Genomic DNA, 16,158 nt, shown 5'->3' on the forward strand with positions numbered 1-16,158 from the left:
ACACTCACATCCATCCATCCATCTAAGAAGTTAGACATCCACCTCACTTAGACAAGAGAGATTTCAATCAAATCTTTTACATTTGATTCGACCACTAAACGTAGACAGGCACGTATTTCCATTTTCACAACTGGCTTTAATAAGAAATGCAGCTGCATCAGAATTAACCACCACAGGGTCTGAAGGTCTGACCCTTGACTAAAACTATGCATGCGCACACATCCCTCCCCTGGGACATTTGTTGTTATTTTCAAGCTCTTCAGCAGTCAAATGTTTAAAACAAGACATGTAACTCTTCTCCTCAAAACCACATGATCTGAAGACTGGGAAATCAAAGGGGAAATCAATGCCGGCGGGTAAGTCCCAACAAAAGTTTTGCAAGTTGTCAAGAAAAGCAAGGTTTTGGCAGAGGTCAGAAGATCTGTTTTTTGGTTTTGGAACCTTGTGATGTGTTTTCATGAATTTTACTCAGTGATAAGATCAAGTATTTTTTAGAGGGAGATGGTAATTTGCTCCCAGAGTCTAATGTCTACTCTAAAAAATAGAGGGAAAAAAACAGACAGACAGATAAAAAGCTGCAGGGTATGGAGGACAGAACATGCCTTAAGTATAAATAAATACATGCATGAATACTTAAAAATAAATTCTGAAAAATAAATATATACAGAACTAAATAAATCATTGCTTAAATAAATGTATAAATAAATATATAAATACAGGAATATATACATATAAGTTATACATTAACAGGACATCATTAAATACATCTACTTCTACATTATTTCTATATCTTCATTTAATTATGCTTGTATTTATGTGTCTACACGTATTTCTTCATTTATTTATTTCTGTATTTCTGTGTCCTTATATGCAAATGAGCTGGGCCAGTCCGAACCTCATAAATCTTTTTTGAAATTTTTTATTTTTGTTTTGGACAGTAGTTTAATTTACAAAGAATACATCAGCACAAGTGTAGTATTCAATATATACCATCCAGCTTTTTTAAATTAAGTAACATTGTACATTTTGGGAGAGTGTATACATAAACAGAGGAATACATCAGACAAGGGGGGGGACTAGGGTGAGAGAGGGATAAAGGTCAGAGAGGTTTCCTAAACTAGATCTGCGTTACAGGGTCATTCATTCATTATTCCACAGAATCTGTCTGTATTGGTTTTGCATATCTCACCCACTTGTCTCAGAGTTGAATAAGCATACTTCTCTGAAGGCAGAGGGAGAAGGTGAGCCTTTCCATAACATAGATGTCATGTACTATGTCTATCCACTCCTGTATCGTGAGGGGTTCAGAAAGCAGCCAGCGTTGGGTGAGCGCTTTTTTACAAGCTGTTATTGAAGTACTAAACATGTATTTATCTTGACGCCATGCTTGAAAATCAAATTTTCCTAAAAATAAAAGTTAAAAAATTCCAGGGGTAAGTCAGTGTTAAGTATGACTTTTAGTGCTTTATGAAATTCTGCCCAGAAAGGTTTCACAGGGCACTCCCAAATAATGTGCCAGTAATTTGCTTCATGAGCCCCACACCGTCTCCAACATGTGGCATCCCCTCCCGCGAAGCGTGCCTTCTGCTTCGGTGTAATAAAGAAACGAATAACACTTGCATGCAAATTCCCGCCATATATGAGAATTGGTGCGTTTCCATTGGAATTGACACACATCTAACCAGTCCTCATTTGATATTGAGAGGTCTCTTTCCCATCTTTCCTTTACATATACTGCAGTGTGGGATTTATTTGTCATAAGGCCCTTGTAGGATTTAGAGATAATACCTTTATTTGATTCGTTTTGGTAGGGCCGAGAAATATTCTTAGTATCTGGAGATACCTATAAAAATCAGATTTTTTAAGACAATATTTTTTCCTTAGGTGTTCAAAGTCCTTTAATTTTTCCTTTTTCTGTCAGAGAATAGAATGTTGTTATACCTTTTGGGATCCAAGATTTAAGTTGATAATCCACTTTATTTGGCTTGAACCCCAGGTCATAGGCACACCATTGAAATATTCTACAGGGAGTGCTTGAAATAGGAACACATATTGCAGGAGGAGAATGTTCATTTTTACAGAGTCAATTCTATGGCTTAATCCGAGGAAAGAAATCCCTGCCAATGTGGAGATATCTCTTGGTAGGTGTATTCCTACGTATTTCAAGGACTTCTGGTCCCAGTTAAGGTGGAATTTATCTTTAATGTGTTTAGGAGGTGTACAATTAAAGGCAAGGTAAGTTTATTTGTCTTGCATATTTCAGCAACAAGGCGATTCAAAGTGCTTCACATAAAACCATTAAAAGCAGATTTAAAAACAGTTAAGAAAACATTAAAACAGTCAAGAAAAAAATACAAATAAAATTAATAAAAGTTGCAGTGCAGTTTAAGAAATAAAATGCTGTAGTGAGATGCAGCAGTTCTATTTCATCCTTACTGACCGCTAGAGGCAATGTTTCACACTGGATATGTTCCATCTTGCGCTTGCGCAGGTCGAGTATTTATAACAACAGAGTCACGTGTGACCTCGGATGACCCCAAGCCGGGTATAACTTCCGGTGTCATCCTGAGATCAGTCCTTTTTCATCTTCTCGCTAAGCAGGCTAACTATTACTACATTAAGCACTAGCTGAAGCTAAATTTGTGTAAAAAATAAAGAGCTCGTCGCTGTAGCCTTGTGACCACCGGTCGGAGTCGCGGGTCTCTCGCCCTCCAAAGGCTGCGATAAGCTGCCCCTCTTGGGAGGAAACAGTGCCCCAGCATCCGGATTAAGCCGGACAGCGAACATTGTCGCCTCAACAACACCGGTGAAGCATCGGGTGAGATCGACTAACAATGTTTGATTACAGCAGCGGTTTGCACGATTGGCGGATCGCTCTACGGAGCGTTCTGCTAATTAGGCGGAGTGCTAACGGGAGCACACACCGCTAGCTGCGTGGCTAGCTCGCGACACCGTCGCGGCCGGCCTTCAGGGAGCAGGCGTCGGTAAGTAGTTTGGCTGTTAGAGGTAGGCGGAGTGTCCCAGCAATACGCTGAGGTGACCACGCTAAACTCTGGCAGCTACTAGACTAGTGCTAGTGAAGAGAGCGTTCGCTACGCCTAGTCAGCCTGCGCCCGGCGAGTAGGCGAGCTCCACGCCCTGTCGGTGAGTGAATCCTGTCTGAGGTGGAACTCAGATGGCTCGGGTGTAACACTATGGCCTAATGCAGCGTTTCTGCCGAAGGCACTGACACGCTCATACCTAAACCAGCCTATCCAGCTGGCACAGTTTGACCCCCCAGTGCCTGAGGAGCCTATGTCAGGGCCACAGCAGGCCCTGGTGGTCGGAGCAGCTTTTTGTCTGCTATGGAGGACCTAGGAAAGGCTTTGCCCTTTCCAAACAGCGCTTGTCCCACTGGATAATGGAGGCCATCGCACAGGCTTACAAAGCAAACAGCCGTGTCTTGCCACCCGGAGTAAGGGGCCATTCCACCAGAAGTGTCTCCACGTCATGGGCAACCCTGAGGGGTGTGCCCGTGGAGGATATATGTGCTGCAGCCTGATGGGCATCACCAAGCACATTCACCAGGTACTACAGGGTTAACGTTGCCACCCCTAACTCTCTGGGTGTGGTCCTTCGGCAAGATCCCTCTGTCTGAGTCTGACGAGGTGGGTCCCTTGACTTTCCTCGTGACTTTGTTGATACGAGTCATCCAGTGTGAAACACTGCCTCTGGCGTTCAGTAAGGATGAAATGGAACGAAAGTTACGAAGGTAAGGTAACTATGGTTCTATGAATCCTGGATTACCGCCAGAGTTCTTGGTCACTCGGAATCTCGTGGTTCGTGAGAAGATTCCGCAGGACTGATCTCAGGATGACACCGGAAGTTATACCCGACTTGGGGTCATCCAAGGTCACACGTGACTCTGTTATAAATACTCTACCTGCGCAAGCACAAGATGGAACGCATCTAGTGTGAAACACTGCCTCTGGCGGTCATCCGGGATTCATAGAACCGTAGTTACCTTCGTAACTTTCGTTGAGTCAACCTCAAACAGAAAAGTCTTCAAACTGGATTTAAAAGAGCTGAGGGTCTCAGCAGACCTGCAGCTTTCAGGGACCTTGTTCCAGATATGTGGGGCAAAAAAGCTGAACGCTGCCTCTCCATGTTTAGTTCTGACTCTTGGAACAGAAAGTAGACCAGAACCAGATGACCTGAGGGGTCGGGATGGTTCATAAGGTTGCAGCAGATCACAAACATACTTTGGCCCTAAACCATTTAATGCTTTATAAACCAGCAGCAGGATTTTGAAGTCAATTCTTTGTTTGACAGGAAGCCAGTGCAAAGACCTCAGAACTGGAGTGATGTGATCCACTTTCCTGGTCTTAGTGAGAACTCGAGCTGCATTGTTCTGTATCAGCTGCAGCTTTCTGATTGACTTTTTACAGAGGCCTGTGAACACACCGTTACAGTAGTCAAGTCTACTGAAGATAAATGCATGGACAAGTTTCTACAAATCCTGTTGAGACATAAGTCCTTCAACCCTTGATACATTCTTCAGGTGATAGTCGGCTGACTTTGTAATTGTTTTGATGTTGCTGTTCAGGTTGAGGTCTGAATCCATAACTACACCTAGATTTCTGGCTGGTTTGAAGTTTTTATCAGTGATTGAAGCTGAGCACTCACTTTATTACTGTTATTGTTTTTGGTTCATCCTTGGGACCAAAAACAATAACTTCTGTTTGATCTTTATTTAATTGAAGAAAATTCTGGCACATCCAGATGTTGATTTCTTCAATGCATTTAGCCAACCTTTGTATGGGATTATAGTCCCCTGGTGATATAGTTATGTAGATTTATGTGCCATCTGCATAATTAGGATAACACACTTTGTTGTTTCTCATAATCTGAGCCAGTGGAAGCATGTAGATGTCGAACAGAAGAGGCCCCAGTATTGCGCCTTGGTGAACACCACATGTCGTGCTAGTCAGCTCTGATGTCTAATTAGCTACCGTATTGTCGCCAGAGAGTCCCACCCAGACTTTCAGTCTGTCTAGTAGTCATGATCTATCGTGTCGAATGCAGGACTGAGATCCAGTAATACTAAGACTGAAGTTCTGCCACTGTCTGTGTTTAAGTGGGTGTCGTTGAAAACCTTAACAAGAGCAGTTTCAGTACTGTGGTGCTGACGAAAGCCGGACTGGAAGACATCAAAACTGTTTTCGGCCAAGAAGTTGTTCAGCTGTTGAAAGGTCAAGATTTGTGTTTTTTGCAGGTTGAATATCTATCCTGCATATCTACCAAATGTTTTTAACAGGTTCAATCATTCAAAAAAAGGAGTTAGAGGGGGTACTTAAATAGATCAGGATATCATCAGCATACAAGGCCACTTTGTGGTCTGAATCATTTATACAAATGCCTTTGATGCTTTCTGTCTGTCTTATCCATTGTGCAATAGGCTCTACATTGAGGGCAAAAGCAGTGGAGAGATTGGGCATCCCTGTCTTCTTCCACGCTCTAATGAAATGGTGTCTGAGAGATGTCCATTTATTTTGATCCAGGCCAAAGTTTTAGCATATAGTGCTTTCTGTCTGTCTTATCCATTAAGCAATAGGCTCTACATATAGGGCAATAAGCAGTGGCGAGATTGGGCATCCCTGTCTTCTTCCACGCTCTAATGTAATGGTGTCTGAGAGATGTCCATTTATTTTTATCCAGTCTTTTGGCCAAGATGGCTATATATAGTTTGTAGTCAACATTCAACACAGAGATTGTTCTATAAGATCCACATTCTAGTTTATCTTTTCCTTCTTTGTGAATAACAGTGATCACTGCCTCGCTCTAAGATGGAGGCATCTTGACATCTTTTAGAGTTATATTGCAGGCCCTAAGGAGGCTTAATGTTAGCTCAAATGGAAATGCCTTGTACCACTCTGAAGGGAGGTCATCCGAACCAGGTGATTTATTGGCTTTAAGTCTGGAGATGGCGCTTTTTAGTTCTGTCTCAGTTACCGCTGCTGTTAAAATCTGATTTTGTTATTCTGATAGTACAGGGAGGTTGAGAGAATTGAGGAATTCGCTAATTTGTTGCTCACCCTCTAGTTGTGGATGTGTATATAGAGATTTGTAGTATTTTTTAGAGGCATTTTGCAATTCATCTTGTATATAGTGTATAGTTTTAGAAACCGGATATCTTACTTTGTGTATTGCGCTATCCGCTTGTTATTTTTTCAGCCGTCTTGGCAGGAGCTTTGTTGATTTTGAGCCCAACTCATAGAATTTTTGTTTTGTGAATATCATCTTTTTTTTTAATATAGAATAGATATAATAGATTTATTTCATTCCTAACTTTCTTAGTTTTTTTGTGTCTCGAGATCCTTTAAGTCTTTATGAAGGATTAGTAGTCGTAATTGTTTCTCTTTCTTTTCATAGGCACAGAAAGATATAATTCTCCCTCTGATGACTGCCTTTAAGGCATCCCATAATATAGCTGAGTCAACCTCCCCGTTATCATTTTCTTCCAGAATCATTTTTATTTCCTTTTTCATTTTGGTCTTAAATTTCGGGTTGTTCAAGATACCTGTATTCAACCACCACAATGTTTTTCCTATTTTATCGCTAATATGCACAGTGCAGGACAGAGGTGCATGATCAGATAAGTCAATACTACCGATTTCACAACTATGCATTCTATGGCAATCTCTCTTTAGCACAAATAAATAGTCTATACTTGAGTATGTATCATGAGGGCATGAGTAAAACGTGTAGTCACGGCCTGATGGGTACACATGTCTCCATAGATCTAATATGCCCAGTACTGTCATTAGAACACTAATTTTCCTATGCCATGATGTAGCGTAATATTTTTTGAAGAATCTAGTTTTGGGTTAAGCTGGATGTTGTAATCTCCACCACATACAATAATTCCTGGCGCCTCTATCATTTAATCAAATATCTTTCTGTCGAAACCAAAATCACTTCCAGGGGGGGCATAAAGTTGTTACATAAAGTTATTGTAACACCATCTATTTTTCCAGAGACTATTGTATATCTCGCCTCCTTGTCTGTTACTTTTGAAAGTAGTTAAAATGATACTGTTTGTGATATTAAAATTGATACGCCTCTCCTATGGCCTGACTTGCGAGATGAACAATATACCCTTGAAAACCTCATTCTCATTCATTTTTCAGGTTCTAATAGGGTGAGGTGTGTCTCTTGTAAGAGCAGAACATGTGCCTTTTCATTTTTGACAATAATTTACTTCTCTTAGCTGGGTTTAAGAACCCCTTCATATTAAATGAAATAACCTTAAGGGCATTCCTATTCACAGTTTTAACCATTGACACTCACAGGTGGAACCTCTCTCAATATCCCGATAACATAAAAGTTGTACACTGAAAACATCTCTCCCAAGCAACAAACGCAAAACAAAGAACATGAAACAGTTTTTCTCACCAGAACGGTCACCAGGTCAACAGAACGGTTTAGAACAGCTGTTTAAGATGTAGAGGCTCCTTTCAAATGAGCCTTAGAGGACTTTGGAAAGCCAAAGCCCCGATAAGGGAAAGTCCCACGTCATGTCAGTGGTCCACACAAAAGGACTTCACCACCGTAACTGGAAAGCTTCGTGAGGCCATGTCTCATGTTGCTTCTGGAGCATCCTGGAACAGCCGAGTGCCATTATTGTAGAAGACTCATATCCTTGCGGGGTACGGCGTCTGGAACTTGATTCGTTTTTCTTTCAAGACTTTCTTGGCTTCGGTGTATTCACTGTGTTTCTTTAGCACTTCGAGGGGGAGTCATAGTCTACGTAGAAGCGAGCATTGTTGTAAGAGACTTCTTTTTTCTACCACGTTCCCGGAGCACCTCCTCTTTCATCTGGTAACTCCCGAATTTAACCACTATCGACCGGGGCATTGCCTGCAGGCCGTTGGGCTTTGGTGCCAGTGCTCGATGTGCCCGATCTATTCTTAGATCTGTGTCACTCGGCAGGTCGAGTGCGTTTTTTAGCAGGTTATCCAGAAAGCCAGCCATGTCGGTGCCCTCGTTATCTTCGGGTATTCCGTAAATCCTTAGATTATCCCTACGCGCTCGGCCTTCATGATCTCGCCGCTTAATTAGTGTTGACGTTGCTCAAGTACGGTCTCAGTTTCATCTATTTTCCCCTCTGCTTCATCCGCCATTTGCTCTCTTCAATTCTTGTTTAATGTCAGTGAGTTGTATCCTGTTGTCTTTTCTGAAGTCCCAAAGTTCATTGAGAATGCTTCGTAGGGTAGCCTCGGAGTTATGCTCGTCATGTGGGCTCGGAGAGCTGCCTCGGCTGTCTTGTCCTATTTCGGGATCGTATTTCATCATGTTTGTGGTCGTTCTACTTCTAGTAGTAACCTCTTTCTCCATTACTAAACATAAATTGCACTGGGATTGACAAAACTACCGTTTTCTGGGGTTATTTCACAAAACCGCCGGGGAGCTCGAAAGTTAAGCTGTCATGCTCTCAGCGGCAGAACCAGAACTCCCGAACCTCATTCTTAAACAGGATTGGTCAAGTATGGGAGCAAGACAGAAGCAACCGATTCTTAACGCATGGCCATGTAAATGAAGTCAAAAATCTGTCTAGCGAGCAGCTCTCATGGCTTCGACCTGGCGGCCGCCGGCAGACCTGCTGGCAGACCAGGGTCCTGTTTTTCGTACCTGGTTTACTGAGTGAGCTGGACAATTTTTGAGAATAAGATGACTTAGATCAGGCTTTTTGGTTTTTCGAAGCAGGTTTAGAAAAATCAACATAACCTGGTCCTAAGGAGGTTTAGTGATTTGTGTCCCACCAGACAAAAAGTAGCTCCCTTCCTCATTGATGAAGGAGTGATATTAATTATATTAGTTTTATAGGGAAAGAGTTCTTCCAGATCGCCAAGATCCATTCTCACATCATGACATCATGAAAAGTGCAAGACCACAGCTCGCTTTTTTTGCGAGTGGTACATGTTTGTACAGTGTCCACGATGCGCAGAACATCGTGAAAGCCGCTGCATGCCCTGCTGCTCGTGACGTTTGTTTAGCACTTAAGAAACTTTTCGATGTGTTAAAAGCACACCATACATATCATTATTGTAGAACATGATTACGGCAGACTTGTGATAAGAAGAATACAGAGAATCACACACAATTTATTTTCACTATGAATAATACATACTTATCCGCCCATACACATATTCAAACTCCTAGTTATATGGAGATCTACACACACATACATCAATATACTAGTGCTGTCATATTAGCGTGTTATTAACGGCGTTAACGCAAACCAATTTTAACGGCGTCAATTTTATTAACGGCGTTAACGCATCTTGATTTTCCAACGCCGGATGTAGCTCAACCGGATGTAGGTCATCCGGAAGCAAAACAATGGGCACGCCGTTTGGGCTTGGAAGCTAGGCTAACGTTACGGTTTGAAATGAATGAATGACTTCGGACAGAAACATATGGACACCACAACGAAGAACTAACATATCGCCGCTACAGGTGAATGGGTGCTACTGCGTGTAGGCCTGTTAACGTTGTGGAGGACGAGGATCTAGCTGATATAATACGTATCGCATCCAACGACAGGACCTACGAAGCCTGACTGCTATGTTCACCTCTCTCTCTCTCTCTCTCTCTCTCTCTCTCTCTCTCTCTCTCTCTCTCTCTCTCTCTCTCTCTCTCTCTCTCTCTCTCTCTCTCTCTCTCTCTCTCTCTCTCTCTCTCTCTCTCTCTCTCTCTCTCTCTCCTTTATTAGCATGAATGTTGCAACAACAATATTTGCCAAAGTATCAAAACACATCAGAAAAACATAGAAATATACAACTCATACAGATAACAATAATAACAAAACAATAAGTAATTAAAATAATCTCTCTACCTCCATCTCTCGCCCTTGTTTACCTGAAATGTGCACTTTATAATTATATTTTGAATCGCCCTGTTGGGCAATTGTTTTTCAATAAAATAAAACATTTGCATGAAGCAAGCCAATGCACTTTTTCATGTTAAGAGCATTAAAATGAAGAAAAGAAAATGCGATTGATTGCTATTAATCGCGAGTTAACTATGACATAAATGCGATTAATCGCGATTTAATATTTTAATCGCTTGACAGCACTAGAATATTCACATATCTAGTACATAATACGCACATACAGTACATATATCCTCAAAAGTATTGTAGCGACCCTGCGTCAGGAAGTTGAGAGACATTGTCTGGCTTATTGTGTGATTTATTGGAGAACAGAACAGGCTACTGTCGGTCGTAGCCTACGCCAAAACAACAGAAACACACTCAAAACCGCGTAACAAGCTTCACATACGCTCCGGGTCGTAGGCTCTCGCCCCCCTCAGCCTACAAGACACAAACACACATGCACACAACCCCTCCCTCGCTCTACCAGGCACGCTCATAGGTAGCTAGAATGACTGACAGGCTTCACAGCTCATCGGAAAGCTACGGATCCAAAAAGGAGGACAAATACGCATCTGGCTTCATGCTGTGACGGGATCCCTGGCCCATCACACATCCGCAGGTTTGTTTGCGACAGCGACGTGTGTCGCAGGCTATGACGCAAATCTTCGTTGACAGAAATTTTATATGTTTCTACACATTTTTACAGCATTGGAAAAGATTAATATTGTTTGTCCTCCAATAGAAACTATATTAAAACCAAAAATCTATATTCCCTCCCCCATCTTTTTCCATTTTCATACATTTTTGAAAAAGCTCCAGGGAGCCATTAGGGCGGCGCTAAAGAGCCGCATGCGGTTCTAGAGGCACAGGTTGCCGACCCTCGCCCTAGGCAGACCTGCTGGCAGACCCGCTGCAGGATGTGGCCCTCTTTATTTAGCCGAAACTGAAGAATGTCCTTATCAGTGTGGTTCTCTAAATCGTCTGCTAAAGATCGCAATTGATTTGAAATGGCTTGTAATAACAATGCCATGTTGCCAAGTGATATCAACGACTTCTGCTAACGATTAGCTGAGCTTGCCAACTTCAACAACGTGTGCAAGACAGAAGTAGTAGAGCTCAACATACCAGGTGCAATCACACTCCTGTGACTAATCACGCTTTAGACAGATGTTCGGACCGCCACAGCACATTTGCATATTGTAAAGGACAGAGAAATAAATAAATTAAGAAATACGCGTGAACACATAAATACAGACATAAGTACACGAAGAAATACAGAAATGTAGAAATAGATTTATTTAATGATGCCCTGTTTAGGTATAACTTATATTTATAAATTCCTGTATTTATTTATGCATTTATTCAAGCATTTATTTATTTATTTGTGTATTTATTTATTCATACATTTATTTAAGCATTTATTTATAGTTAAGTCATTTTCTGTCTTCCATAGAAGGGTACCCGAAAGCATTAAGAAGCAGTCAGATCAGCGCCATGAGTGTGTAATCTAGTGAAATGTATACCTCCTCTGGAGAGTCACTGTTCGAAGCTATCAATAAGCTGGGGGAAAAAGCTCCCGAGTCAAGTCAGAGAAGCTCCAGTCCCAAGCTTCATTGTCACCACGCTTTCTGGTGGATTACTAGACAGAAAGGTGGCAAGAAAGTTCTAATCTCAGTGAGTTCTTATGATTTAGCACAACATTGTTTCAACTTTTTAAAAAAAAATTTTTTAAAAGTCTTCTTAACACAACACACATTTGCACTCACACCGATTCATCTTTCATTCCTTTAACCAAAAGTGGACAAAATGCTGCAGGATTCGATCTGTTTCAGACACCTAATAAACTGCTAAGTGGTTACTGCTAAAGTGTATTGGATTTTTTTTTTTGCAATTCTGGGTGGCTCCCCTGAAAATTAAGTTAAAATTAAAGTTTATTAGCTAAACCCCTTGCAGTCAAAGTATGTTTTGAGGCATCCAAGGACTCACACACACACACACACACACACACACACACACACACACACACACACACACACACACACACACACACACACACACACACACACACACACACACACACACAGTGAATCACTTAATTTGTTTGCTACCAGTATATTTACTCACTTTCCTGAGCCCACAGGTACATGTGCAAAAAATTAGGCAGGTCTGCACCCATTTGTGCAAATAGGACCTGTCAGACAATCATGGCTCTGACTGGCTCTGATTCCTCCGGAAGCAAAATGATCTTGACGCTGATTGTTAGAAACTGACAAGGACTGAAAATGTATGTGTGGTAAACTATCACAGTGAAAATGGATATCGGCCCTATCAGCCCTTAATATTCACTTCAGTCGTTCATTTCATATGTTCTCTGTTTTTTAAAGATGACCCAATGGTCGCAGACTTGCTCCAACTTGTGTACTGTTAGTACTCTATCAATACAGTAACCACGGACTCTATAATGGCTCAGAAGTGCAGAGCAGAAAACAAAATTGGCAAGATAAAGAACATGTGCCTACCAAAGGCATTTGACCCATGGTAAACACACACTCCAATGTGAGAAATCACTTGCTTTTCCCTGCATGAAATGTATGTGAAAATAATATCTATCAAGAACAATTTTCAATTCGTCACATTGGGATCCGGGTTCTTGTTTTTCTTCTGAGACCAAACTTTGAGCATTGGCTCCTGGATATTTTTACAAATAAATACTGTAATGACTGTCCCCCTTCTTCGTGGATGACTACCACAAACTTATACAGAAGGTTGTAGTGCTGCAAACTTAAATTCACCTATTAGAAGTGAACATGATGAATGAACTATGTGGAAACATCACCACTATTGACTCAAAACCGTAGACAAGAGCAAAGCAAACCCGCAGCTGATTAGTAACAACACAACTACAATAAAAAGGATTGCTGCATACCGGGTGACACATCCACAAGTCGTAGTCCTCACTTGAACTATCTTGGTGCATAGACTACTAGTAAATAATTTCCCTCGGAAATGGGAGGATGAGTAACAGGAGGAGCCGCACACCCTGAAATGTGTGCTACGTCCGGCTGTCATGCATTATGATCTTGGAGAACAGATTTTGTATTATTGTTCACCTCTCACCAATTTTACTTCCTGCATCAACCATATGTTCCCTTTGCCAAGCACAAGTGACAAGAGGAACCCAAACAGGAGGAAGACTTAACAGCATAGCAGAAACTATGAAGGAGAACCACCTCATCCTGAGCCCACGGCGAGCTTAAATCATCGGAGCCGTCAGCACCAATAGGAAGAGTCTCCGTCCCCCGTCACCCCTCTTACAAACAGATATGAGGATCCACGTCCTTTATCCCCCACCAAACCCCATCTAGGTCACGCTTCTCTGCAGCCACACTTTCTCCCTCCTCCCCCCTCTCGAGTTCACTGACCACATGAAGGAACTTGTCTCTGCTGTAATAAAACTGAAGGCTGATTTATTCATGGGTTTTACACAGAGACGCAAGCACGCATGGCCCGCCTTGCGTGGTCAAATCGGCCATCTTGCGTGCGTCACCCAAAATTTCTGACTATCCGTCAAAGCGACGTGAGCCGTACGCAGCCCGTAAGGCTGTGATTGGTCTGCTAACCACATCCTTTGAGTCTCGCATTTCCGGTTTCATAGCATGATACCGCTGTTTTTAAAAGCCATAGCGGAAACACGAACAATGGATCCCGTTGAAGAATGTTTGCCTGAAGAGGTCCGCAAATATGAGCATTTATATAACCCGTCTGACGGAGTATAAGGACAGGCAGATGGAGGTGAATTCCTGGAGGGAGATATTGGTGAACGGCGGCATGCAGGTCGACTCTACGGACCGTTGCGCCACCTACTGTTCTGGAGTATGAAAAACGCACGGGAAATATAAACCAAAACGAGTCTGTTAATCCGACTGCGTGGCCAGCCACAGTTGTAGTTGCAAGAGTATAACTCGCCCTTTAGCCCTCGTCCTACTCCCATTTTCTCTCCCATTTTGTTTTATGACAAGCAGATATCTTGAATTCCTCCTTGGGGCCACGTTTCTGAATGTCTACAGAGCAACTAAATACCGTGCAACCTTTTCTGATGACTTTTCTGCTGTGTATAATCTATATTGTAGTGATTGTTGGGGATTTTACCATCCACATTGACAACCCCCTAGGACAGAGGACCTAACAAACTGTGTTGGTTCATATTAATTTGTGGTGGTTACCAATGAGCACTTCTGTGTCAGTGAACTCTGAACTTCCCTGTAATGAATTTGCCTTCTTCTTCACTGACAAAATTCTGAAAATTAGACAAGCAGTCAGTGTCTCTATATCAGGCATAGGATATATGTTTTCCTTTTCCACACATACAATTGTTTCAAACACCATACGGCACAATTTGTGTCCATTGACCATAAAATCTGGAGGACATTATACAACATCTGAAATCTTCCTCAATGTGCATGGCGTCAGATCTTTTAAAAATTTAAAACACTCTATGCTCTCAGGCATTTTTCCCACAGAATTGCATTGAACTGGTTTGAGTCTGACTTAATGAAGAACACAGACAATTTCATGTCTCAGGTAACTGCACATCTGAGAGGAAAAATATGACATGCAGAGTTCCCCAAAAGCCTAATTCTCCGGCTTCTTCTGTTTAATATGCTGGCTCAGATTACATAAAAATAAAATAAAATTGTAAATTGTCAATCGATTGGATTTCGTCTGAGCCAGGTATCACTTCTCCCAATTATCCCAAAACAAACTCAAATTTGACGTCAATCAATTAACCCCAAGGAGATCTGAAGCAAGACCACAATAAAAAATACCTGATTAAAGGGATATGAGAGCAGGGGTTGTTAGGAGTGATGAACGTTGGCCAATGCAACACTTATTTACTCATGATGTATATACACGTTTCAGTTAACACCTAAAAGCATTCATTTTAAATGTAGGGAGGGCTTTTTGTTATTATGGCCCCGGGGGTCCATGTTAAAGACTGACGGTTTTCTAAACAGTAAATACACATAATGGCTTCCTCAATAAACCTGAGGAAAATATGCTGGGATTTTTTTTGCATCCATTTTTGAGCACTCTGGATAAAACTATGGACTTAACATTCAACTGTAATAGGATGAGGCTGTCCTGCCTGGGTTTTTCTTTCAGATAAATAATATAAATGTCATTGCTGCAGTTTTATTAGACTGGGATTTTTAATAATAATAACAAATAATAATAGTGTTTTGTTGGGAAGGCAGTAGTGCAATTATATCAAATACATGAGTTACACATGTGTGGCAGGATAAAGCAAGCTTCATAGGCCCAGTGTCATCCTTATTTAGTCATAAGTAATAACTTATCGTCCTACAATACAAAATAAAATTATAAAATTATTCTAAGAAGCAATTGCCATGCGTTTTACTGCATCAATGGGGTGACTTAACTACAAAGCAATGCAAAATAGGTCCCAGAGAGCTCTGTCCATGGTGCTGACTGTTTCTCAGTGTGGACAGATCGGGATGACAACAAACAATACGTAAATCTGTGCAATAGGCCTTTTTTTATGACAGTTCCCGAGACATATAGTAGCAGAATTACTAATAAACGTGTCCCAAGAGCTTGGGACTGATGATTTACTGAAAAGACCAAAAGGGACACTTTGATATATGTCTTTATGAAGCCACAGTAATGCCACTTTAATAATGAACAAATGCCTCTTTGCTAATAAGGAAATGTCTATGAAAAGGTGTTTGATAAAATAATTAAACCAATAAACCCTCTAAAGTCTGCAGGTGTTGGTGCTATTGAAGGAAGAGGTTGTGCTTGCTGAATGAAAACCTATGGCCTGAACCTGAAGTAGGGAACCTGGAAAGCTGTTCTTTTAAAAGTGACACCCGCTAGGTTTCAGAATGCTCAAAATCACCCTCAGTTACAAAAGTTACAACAGCAAAGAAGTCTCAAAATAGTTTCTGACCCACAATACCTGCATTAGGCAACATCATGATGCCTGCGACCGAAAGGGTTTACAATTTCCCCACTCTCTTATTAATGTCATTCAGCGGTTTTGTAATTGACACACAAGTATCTCTGAAACGCAGAGATCTAGAAATATATGACCTCTGCTCTGTCACCGCTGTACCTTTCCACCAAGGGGGATCGTGACCCTTTCACAAGCTTTGTAATCCAGCATCGGCAACAGTGTTTTTTATTAAAAACGTTTTAAATCAATCAATATGTGTCTTCTA

This window comes from Clinocottus analis, unplaced genomic scaffold, assembly GCF_023055335.1.
Source record: "Clinocottus analis isolate CAN_PGR_092001 unplaced genomic scaffold, fCliAna1.0.p SCAF_6, whole genome shotgun sequence".
Taxonomy (NCBI): Eukaryota; Metazoa; Chordata; class Actinopteri; order Perciformes; family Cottidae; genus Clinocottus; species Clinocottus analis.